The sequence below is a fragment of the Sciurus carolinensis genome, chromosome 18 (genome assembly GCF_902686445.1).
Source record: "Sciurus carolinensis chromosome 18, mSciCar1.2, whole genome shotgun sequence".
NCBI classification, from domain to species: domain Eukaryota; kingdom Metazoa; phylum Chordata; class Mammalia; order Rodentia; family Sciuridae; genus Sciurus; species Sciurus carolinensis.
This window is the reverse complement of record NC_062230.1, coordinates 34,562,972-34,573,044: the sequence shown is the minus strand read 5'-3', so window position 1 is coordinate 34,573,044 and position 10,073 is coordinate 34,562,972.

Sequence of the window (10,073 nt, the reverse complement as noted above, 5' to 3'; positions counted from 1 at the left end):
CTGTCCTTAGAGATTCTGGTTCCATATACCTGGAGCAGTGCCTGACACTGTTCATTTCTTTCTTTTTTTCTTTTTTTTTTTTTTTTTTTTGGTCCTGGGGATTGAACCCAAGTGTGCCTAACCACTGAATCACATCCCCAGCCATTTTTTGAATTTTATTTAGAGACAGGGTCTCACTGAGTTAGTTGCTTAGGGCCTTGCTAAGTTGCTGAGGCTGACTTTGAACTCTCGATACTTCTGCCTCAGCCTCCCAAGCCATTGGGAGAGATTGCTTATTTCTAACAAGCTCTCAGATAGTGCTGATGTTACTGGTCCAAGGGCCACTTTCAAAGACCTTCTTCCCTGTTGGAACCGTATACAGTTGTCCCTCAGTGTCTGCATCAGATGAGTTTCAGGAACCCAGGAGGAAGCCAAGATCTTAGAATGCTCAAATCCCTTCTATAAAATGACATGTATTTCCATATAATCAACAGTCTTCTCATATACTTTAAATCAGCTCTATAGGTTACATATAATGCCTTAGGACGATGCAAATACTATGTAACTAGTGATTTTGCTGGATTGTTCAAAGCATAATGATCAGGAAAACAGACTGGCCTGGGTGTGGTGGTACATACCTGTAAGCCCAAAGACTCTGGAGGCTGAGGCAGGAGGATGTGAATTTGAGACTAGCCTCGGCAACTTAGGAGGCCCTGTCTCAAAATAAAAAATAAAAAGGGCTGGCATGTAGCTCAGAGGTAGAGTGCCCCGGGTTCAATCCCTAGTACCATACACAAAACCAACCCCCACAAAAAATGCCTATATATGTTCAGTACAGATGCAATTGCTTTTTTCAAACTTTTCCCATTCTTTTTTGTTGTTGTTGTTGTTCTTTTGCGCTACTGGGGATTGAACTCAGGGCCTTAAGTGCTTGCAAGGCAAGCACTCTACCAGCTGAGCTATCTCCCCAGCCCATAACATTTGCCATTCTTGCTTGATGAACCTGCCAGTGTAAAACTGTGGATACCCAGGGCTGACTGTGTTTGCCAATTTAAAGTCATGTAAACCAGGTGCCGTGGTGCACATCTGTAATCCCAGCAAGGTAGGAGGCTGAGGCAGGAGGATTGTGAGTTCAAACCCAGCCTCATCAACTTAGCGAGGCCCTAAGCAACTCAGTGAGACCCTGTATCTAAATAAAAGGCAAAAAAAGGACTGGGGATGTGGCTCAGTGGTTAAGTGCCCTGGGTTTAATCCCCGGGACCAAATAATAATAATAATTTAAAAAATAAAGTCAAATACTTCCAACTATAGCAGCGGTCCTCACTGGAGGTGATTTTGCACCCCTGGGAAGACATTTTTGGTCATCAGCTGGAGGAGCGGGTTGTGGGGGAGGCAGAGCTACTGTCCGCTAGTGGAGAGAAGCCAGGGATCCACTCAGCATCCCACCGCATGCAGGTCTAGGTCGCCCCGACAGCAAGGAACTCTGGCCCTGAGTGTCGCCGGTGCTGAAGTTGAGAGATCTTGAACCACAGAGACTGCTTCCACATGCTGGACGAATATTCTCAGAAGTCATAAATATTCTGCATTCTTTAGGAAGAACACCTCTCTTAGAGGAGGGGAAGTTTATTCGGGCTCATGGTTTCAGAGGTCTCAGTCCACAGACAGCGACTCCACTGCTCTGTGTCTGAGGTGGCCAGAACATCAGGGCAAAAGGGCGGAAATGATGGAGGAAAGCAGCCAAGACTGCGGTGATAGGCGGCGAGAGGCCTCGGGATCTTTCTAAAGGTGGAGAAACGATCGGCATACAGGAGGGAGGACAAAAAGTGTCACTTGTTTCACACGATTTTCTCTGTCCTCTTTCATTTCCTACAACTGTCTTCTTGGTGTCTGTTTTTACCGAGGTATCACCTGTCTCCATTCCTAGGGTAAAGTTCCCGGGACGCCGTAAGTGAGTGTTCCGTGGTTGGCAGACTCAGGAACGGGTAAATCAGTGTCTGTGAGCGAATCCGTGGCGTGCGGGTAAACGTCTAACAACTGGCTCCGATCTGTTGCACTTGCCAGTTTCCTTGGTGTCACTCTTCTCCTGGTGGCTGACTTGAAGCCACCTCAGGATGTCATTGGGGCAGAGGTGTGTACAACTGATGGTCCAAGCCCATAGCAGCTGGCTCCCGTCACCACCAGAAATAACGATGTTAATATAAAAGCCTGGAAGGAAAACCACTGAAATGCTAATGGTAGAGCAGAGGAAGGTGCATATGTTAGACCCCGGGAAGCTCTAGCTTCATATGAGATGAAGCCAGGCACAGTGGCACACCCTTGAAGACCCAGCAACTGGGGAGGCTGAGGCAAGAGGATTGCAAGTGCGAGGCTAGCTTCAGCAACTTAGGGAGGCCCTATTAAAAAAAAAAAAAAAAAAAAAAGAAGGGGCTGGAGACGTGGCTCAGTAGTAGAGCACCCTTGGGTTCATGCCCCAATACTGCAAAGAAAGGAAAAAAGGAGAAAGAAAGGAATTGAAGGAGAAGGGCATTGGGTTAGTTAATGTTTCCCAAGGAAAGGTAGCCATTAATTAACCTAGCCATTAGTGTGACCATGTTCCAGCTCCAGGATCTCTGGGCCGTTGTGGCAGGGGAGGGGAATGATGCATATAATAACAGTCTCATGCAAACAGCCTCGATGGGGAGGCCAGACAAACAGCCTCGGTGGGGAGGCCAGGGGAGGGGGCGTTCAGGCTGTGAACCACAGGAAGAACTGCCTGGAATGTGCCCTTTACATCATGCACACGTGTGACATTGTGGGACTGAAGCCAGCAGGCGCGAGATGCTGGGTTCTCCCACCACTGAGTCCCGAGGCCGTGGGAGAGACCTTCCCCTATAAACCCCCAGCCAGCCAGCCCCGCTCACGCCTCTGAGGGCGCACACAGACAGCGCTGTTCCGCGTGCACGTGTAAGGCTGGCCGTCCCCAGGGCTCCTGGCTCCTCAGAGCCTCAACTCCCCATCTCTCCTTGCTGACCCTAGTGCTGGACTTGGCATGGTCGCTTCACTTGGGGACAACCGGCAACACACGTGAGTTCTGGGCTGCCTTCGAATGGTCGAAGATAATGGCATGTCTGAGCTGCGGTGCTGCCTCCCTGGCCACCGGAAAGGAGCAACATAAAAATCACGTGAGAAGAAATCACTTGAGACACAGAAGGGGTCTCAAATGTGTTGGCCCCAGAACCTGCAGACGCGGCTGGGTGTAGCTCAGTGATGGGGTGCTCACTAACAAGCCCAGGGCTCGGGGCTCCATCCCCAGAACCCTAACAAACAAACGTGTGACAAACTTGCACACAAATATTCACAGTACTCTGACTGATAATAGTCAAAAAGTGGAATGAACTCAAATGTCCATGGTAGATGAATGGACGAACACAGGAGGTCTAACCACACATGGAGCGTTATTCAGTCACCAATGTGCAGGGCTGTGGGTGTGACTGAGCGCTAAAGCACCTGCCTAGCATGTGTGATTGTGTGTGTGTGGGGGGGTGGGTACTGGGGATTGAACCCCAGGGTGCTTAAATCCCCAGACCTTTGTTTTTTTTGCGGGGCTGGGGATTGAACCCAGGGCCTTGTGCTTGCAAGGCAAGCACTCTACCAACTGAGCTATATCCCCAGCCTGTCCCAGCCCTTTTTATTTTTTAATTTAGACAGGGTCTTGCTTAGTTGCTCAGGGCCTTGCTAAGTGGTTGAGTCTGACCTCAAACTCGTGATCCTCCTGCCTCAGCCTCCTGAGTCATGATATGTGCTCTAACATGGATTAAGCTCCAAACCACTGCAATAAGGAAAAGAGGCCAGACTCAAAAGACCATGGGTTACATGCCTCCATTTGTGAGAAATATCCAGAACAGGCAAATTCACAAAGTGGAGAAGCAGATTTGTGGTTGCCAGGGGCTGGGGGGCTAGGGAGTGACTGCTACTGGGTGTGTCGTTTTTCATAACGGTCATCAAAATGTTCTGGAATTAGATGATGGTGATGGTTGTACAATATAATGAATTTATTATTATTATGGGGGGGGGTCCAGGGATTGAACTCAGGGGCACTTAGCCACTGAGCCACATCCCTAGTCCTATTTTGTATTTAATTTAGAGACAGGGTCTCATTGAGTTGCTCAGTGCCTTGCTTTTGCTGAGGCTGGCTTTGAACTCCCGATCCTCCTGCCTCAGCCTCCTGAGCTGCTGGGATTACAGGCGTGCGCCACTGCACTCGGCATTAATTTATTATTAAAACTGCTCAACTTTACACTTCCAAATGGTGAGTTTTATGGTAGACGAGTTATATCTCAATTAAAAAATGAGTTCAGGAGGTTGCAATCTGACCTAGTTGTACACAGACTTGAAACTTATAACTGCTGGTTGTCCTTGAAATATGACTTCCAGAGGAGACCCTGGGAATGGGGTGATGAACAGACATGCTGTTGCCAGCAAAGGGAAAGGCTCTGTCTTAGTCTATTTGGTTTTGTTGGTGTAACTGTTTACTGTAGGCTGGGCAATTTATAAAAAAAAAAGCTTAGCTGGGCATGGTGGCACATACCTATGATCCCAGTGATTCAGGAGGCTGAGGCAGGAGGACTGTAAATTTGAGGCCAGCCTCAGCAACTTAGTGAGGCTCTAAACAACTTAGTAAGACCTCATTTCAAAATAAATAAAAAGGACTGGGGATGTAACTTATTTGTAAAAGCTCTGGATTCCATCCCTGGCACCAAAAAATAAAATAAAATAAAAGTTTACGTGGCTTAAGATTCCAGAGGCTGGGAAGTCTAGGAGCATGACCCCAGAGTGTGCTCTGCTCCTGGAGAGGACCTCCAGCGGGGCCTGGGCACGGTGGAGGGCATCCCATGGTGAGACAGGGCAAGCTCGACTTTATAAAAAGCTACTCCTTCGATGACCCATGAATCCATTAATCCATGGATGGATCAATCTATTTGTGAGGGTAGAAGCTTCACGGTTCAATTACCTCCCTGAACCATCACTTTCAAATGACATTAACGTGAATTTGGGGATTACGTATCTGAGGGACACATTCAAGACCTGGCAGGTTCCACACTGGATGGACCCTTCCTGTGGCCGTGCCCTATCTCCTCAGGATTCACTCTGCCCCTGCCCGGGTGCTTCTCCCTCAGCACCGGTGATTGACAGCTGCAGCCTGGCTCTGGTCGTAAGAGGAGTGCCACCTACGCATAAGGTGGCCCAAAATGCTGGGAAGTCACCACCACCCCTAAAATGGACCAATAAGGGACAGGACCCCAGCTCCCTGGCTACTTGTGTGAGGTGACACTGAGGCACATCCTCTCCAGTACCCAGCTGTAACCTGGTCACCAACACAGCCTGTGTTGGGCCCTTTCCCGCTGACTTTCCCATTGCAGGGTCACCTCCCATCCTTGTCCCCTGCTTCAGGGGAACCCAATCTAGGGAACCATTCTGCTCCCCATATTATTTGAAATTATTTTTTCACAGTAGACCAGAAGTACCTTCCTTATCAGAAGTAGACACCTTTTCAACTTTGCAGCTGAGCGAGCATTGGAAGACACTTATCAAGTTCCTGCTGTGGGCAGGGCACTGTTGAGGGACATGAGAACAGGACCATGCAGCTGCGGAGCAGACGGCCTGCACACCCAAGAGGACGAAGACGTCTCCTCCCTCCCGTGATGGGCAAGTGCCGCAGAGAGGAATGGAGGTGAAGGAAGAGCATGTGACAAGAGTGGGGAGACGTTTTCAGACCAGGGGCATCCGAACTGAGACCTGAAAGCCAAGAATGAGCCCCCGGAGACTTGAACCTGTGTTGCGAGCTTGGCTGGGAAGGGCTGTCCTGCTGGAGACAGTCTGTGCTCCCTGGGGCTGGTGCGAAATGCAGACCCTCAGCCCCACCCAGACCTACAGACCCGGCTGGAGCCTGCACTCGAACCCAAGGCCTCGCATTACTGCTATTTTAGAAGGCAGGTCGTGGTCAGACAGGGTGGCCGTTGTGCATATTCTGGTGTCCTTGCAAAGCTGATACACCTGAGACGTCCGAGCTGGCCAGTGGACTTGAGCCTTCGTCTTTTGTTTTCAGAACCGTGCCACTTTTAGAACAAATTGCTTCCTGGAAAATCAAGAAATCATTCAGATGTTAGGAGTTGGGACACTGAAGAGAAAAAAAGTCCCTTGGGAGGGATTGGAGGCACACTCCAGTCCAAGCGCCAGGGAACCGCCTGCAGAGGCTGCACATCGGGAAGGCCACAGGGATATTCTTTCAGAAAATGCACTTAATTGTCCATGATTCAGCCTCAGAGAGTGCTCGGAGTGAGCGATCACATTATCATCCAGTCTGCTCTCTCAGAACTGGCAGCAACTTGCAGATATAGTTCAACGCCTGGGAGGGCCAGGGAAGGAACACGCTGTTATCATGGATAAAAGTTGAGTAAGCACAGTGGGCAAAGCAAAGGCAAAAACAAACAACCTCAAATCCCTCCAAATTATGAAACATCCCATTCGGTTAGCAGTCTGCAAATTACCACGAGCTTTACCTACTGCAAAGAACCATGAATTGTGTTTCGTTGGTACAGAGACCTGACCACAGTTGCTTATGTAACACAGAGGTTTATTTTTGCCTACATAAAAAAAAAAAAAAGAAAAGTCTAGAGGTTGGTAGCCCAGGGGTGACCAGAGTCCTTCACCAGGGACTTCCTACTTTCCACTCCACTGTTGTTAGCACAGGTGTCCTTCCTTAAGGTTACTTCATGGTGGAACATGGCTGCTGCAGCCTGGGATATCTTGTTTGTGACCCAGGCAGCAGGAAGGAGGAAGTAGCAAGAGGGCAAGCTAAGTCAGTTCCTTTTCAGTAGCTTTCCTGGAAGCTCCACCCAATGACTTCCTCTTATTATTTCATCATCCTCCTTTAGCTCCAAGGGATGCTGGGAAATGTAGTCATTAGGCTGATCCCATTGCCCACTTAAAATTTAAGCTGTTAGCAAAAAATAATGGTGGAATGGAAATTGAGAAGGGAGCTAGCAGACTGCATTACGTTGGGAAAATCTATTTCCCACATCAGATCTGAGATTCTTTGAAAGTTTTTCTGGTTAGGGGTTGAGGGCATAGCTCACTGGTAGAGAGTGTGCACAGCATGCTCAAGGCCCTGGGTTCTGCTCTCTTTTTAAGTGTTGGAACCTAGGGCTGTGTGCTTGCTAGGCAAGTACTCTACCACAGAGCCACATCCTTGGCCAGAGTTTTCTAGAGGAAAACATCCTCTGTGCTCAGCTTCAGACTGGCTAGGTCTGATTTTCCTCACTGTCCTGGCTCACTGAAAGATCAGAGTTGCAGGGAAATATGAGACTTCTCAGTGACAATGTTCATGGTTGTGCCTCTCCCCCAGAGTTCTGTACACAGCCGAGCTGCCCCTTCCTGCTCTTTGCCTCTGGCCTTCCATCCTGGCCTGCCACCCTGACTGTACCACCTGCAAACTGTATGGCTTCACATGAGTTAGTTAAGACTCAGTTTCCTCACTTGTGAAAGGAGGCAGTTGATGGGAACTGTGTGTTTGTAAACTTGATTTTTAACTTTTTAAAAACATAAGTCTAAGCAACTTTCATAATTGAAAAAAATTGTAAAAAAGAAAATACATAAAAGGGATGAAACATTTTTATGGCTATTCTTGTAATCACATAAAAATCTGGTGTTTGAAATGTGGATCTTCTTTTTGTATGGGTCTATGGTGCTGGAGAACGGAACCCAATGCTTAGAGATTACTAGACAAGCACTCTGCCACTGAGCTTTACACCCAGCCTGAAATCATTCTGACTATCAACAGGGGCAGGAACGATCACCTGATTCACAATCTCATGAGGTTAGGTCTTTAAGCTGAGGAGAAGGCAGCTCTTGATTGAAGCCTGTAAATTAAAATTACCTTCTATTTGTTGACTGCTGGTCATGTACACATCATGCATTGTCATTTTAACATTCCTCCATTCCAAGTGCCATTGATAATAAGCTATTATGCAATAGCTTAAGGACTCTAAGACCATCAAACCAGAATTCAGAAGTTCTGAGAGGATAAAATACCGAACTTATAGCTTGGGGGCAATCAAGTGGACAGGTGATTTTTCTCTGATGTTTATTAGAGACCCAGATTTCCTGCAATTCAATTTCATTCCTTCTTGGATTGATCCATGGCTGAAAATAGTTGTCTTTATAAGGAAAGGTCAAGGTCAGAAGCTTCTCACAGTGTGTCTGAATTAGGTGAAGAAGAACAACAGCAGCCTTCCTTCCTTCCAAACTACAAACTTAAGCTGGGCTGTCAAAGTTGAAGCCGTGTGTGACTGTTTTACACAGGACATAGAATCTTGGGGTTGATTAGTTCCTTTTTTGTTGTTGGTAGGAAGGATTGAACCCAGGAGTGCTGTACCACTAAGCCACACCCCCAGCCCTATTTTGTATAGGGTCTCACTGAGTTGCTTAGTGTCTCACTGTTGCTGAGGCTGGCTTTGAACTCCCAATCCTCCCGCCTCAACCTCCTGAGCTGCTGCGATTCTAGGTGGGCGTCACTGTGCCTGGCTTATCCTTTATAAATTTTGACACAAATTCTTGCTAAGTTGCCCAGCTTGCTATCCTCCTTCCTCAGCTTCCTGGGTGATGGAATCACAGGTCTGCACCACTGAGCTGCGCTAAATATTTTCTGTCAAAATAACCAAAGATTAAAAGTTTTTTTTTTTTTGTAATTGTTATTGAAAAGATTTTAAAAAAATATTATAAACACAGCCCAACCTGTGTTTTTGCAGGACCCATACAAAATACGCCGGTGACTAATACTGAATGAAGCAACCTGCCTGCCTCTTCTCTTCCACTCTGGTTCGCCTAAAGAACCTGAGCTTCCCCGTAATCCCTCTTCCTTGTCGCTGCGTTCCTAAAGCCTTTGCTTGGAGAGTCCTTCATACCATGGCCCATCCTCCTCCCCTTTCTTTCTAAACCTTATCTTTTAGGATTCAACTAGGAACAAGACTGACAAGACATCTGCCATTTTAGAACCTATTAAAAATTTTTTTTTTAGTTGTAGACAGACACAATAGCTTTATTTATTTTATTGTGGTGCTGAGGATCGCCAGGGTCTCAGTCATGCCAGGCAAGCGCTCTACCACTGAGCCCCAGCTCCCTTTAGGACCTATTTTTTGGTGAGATGACACACAATAACAATCAATAGCGGATCATTTCGGACAGTAAGAGACGCTAGGGGAGTGCGCAAGGCCGCCTAGGCTGGTCTCTCTAGGACTCCTCGCACACCGGGCACTGGGGCCAAGCCTAGAGATGGGGAGGAGGAAGAGCTTCCAGACGCTGGGCTGAGACAGAAGAGAGCATGGCTTTCTGGAGGAGCGTGGCAGGCCAGTGCGGGTGCGCGGTGCAGCCACAAAGCGGATGGCACGCTGTGGAATCAGGGCTGGGCCAGGGCCTTTGAGGCCGCTGCGCGGAGGCAACATTCAGGCACCCTCCCGCGGGCTGAGAACCAGCTGTCAGCGCGGACCCAGGGGGTCTGCAGTCCCGGGCTGGCACCGCGCAGGGGCTGCGGCCGCACGTGGCCCGGGGGCGTGCTTTCCCGGACAGGTGCGGGCGCCCGGCTCGAGGAGCGCAGGCGCGGCCCGCTGCTCCCGCCCGGGTCCTCCCTGCTGGCGGGCGCCCCCCGACTCGCTCCAGCAGAGCGCGGGGCCGAAGGACTGCGCACTGCGCTCCTCGACCGTTTTTCTTTGGACGCTCCGTTTGCCGGAGGAAGAAAGGGGACGGCGTAATAAAGACGGGAAGTCCCTGGCAAACTTGGACACGAATTGCGCGTTTTATTTCCTTTCCCCATTTCCCTCCTCCCCCCGGAGCCCGAGGGCTGAACTAGGCACTCTGCCACCCGTCACGCCCCTCCGTGCCAGCGGTGCCCTGCCACACTGGACTTCGCGTCCCCAGCGGCCTGGCAGCGCCGGAAAAGCCCCCGCCGGGTGCGGTCGCTGGGCAGGGTCACGTGGCTCTCGCCCGGCGCCCCACCGCTCCGGGGTATCAAGCCTTGCGCATGCGCTTCTACTAATCTCCCCCCCACGACTTGGCAGACT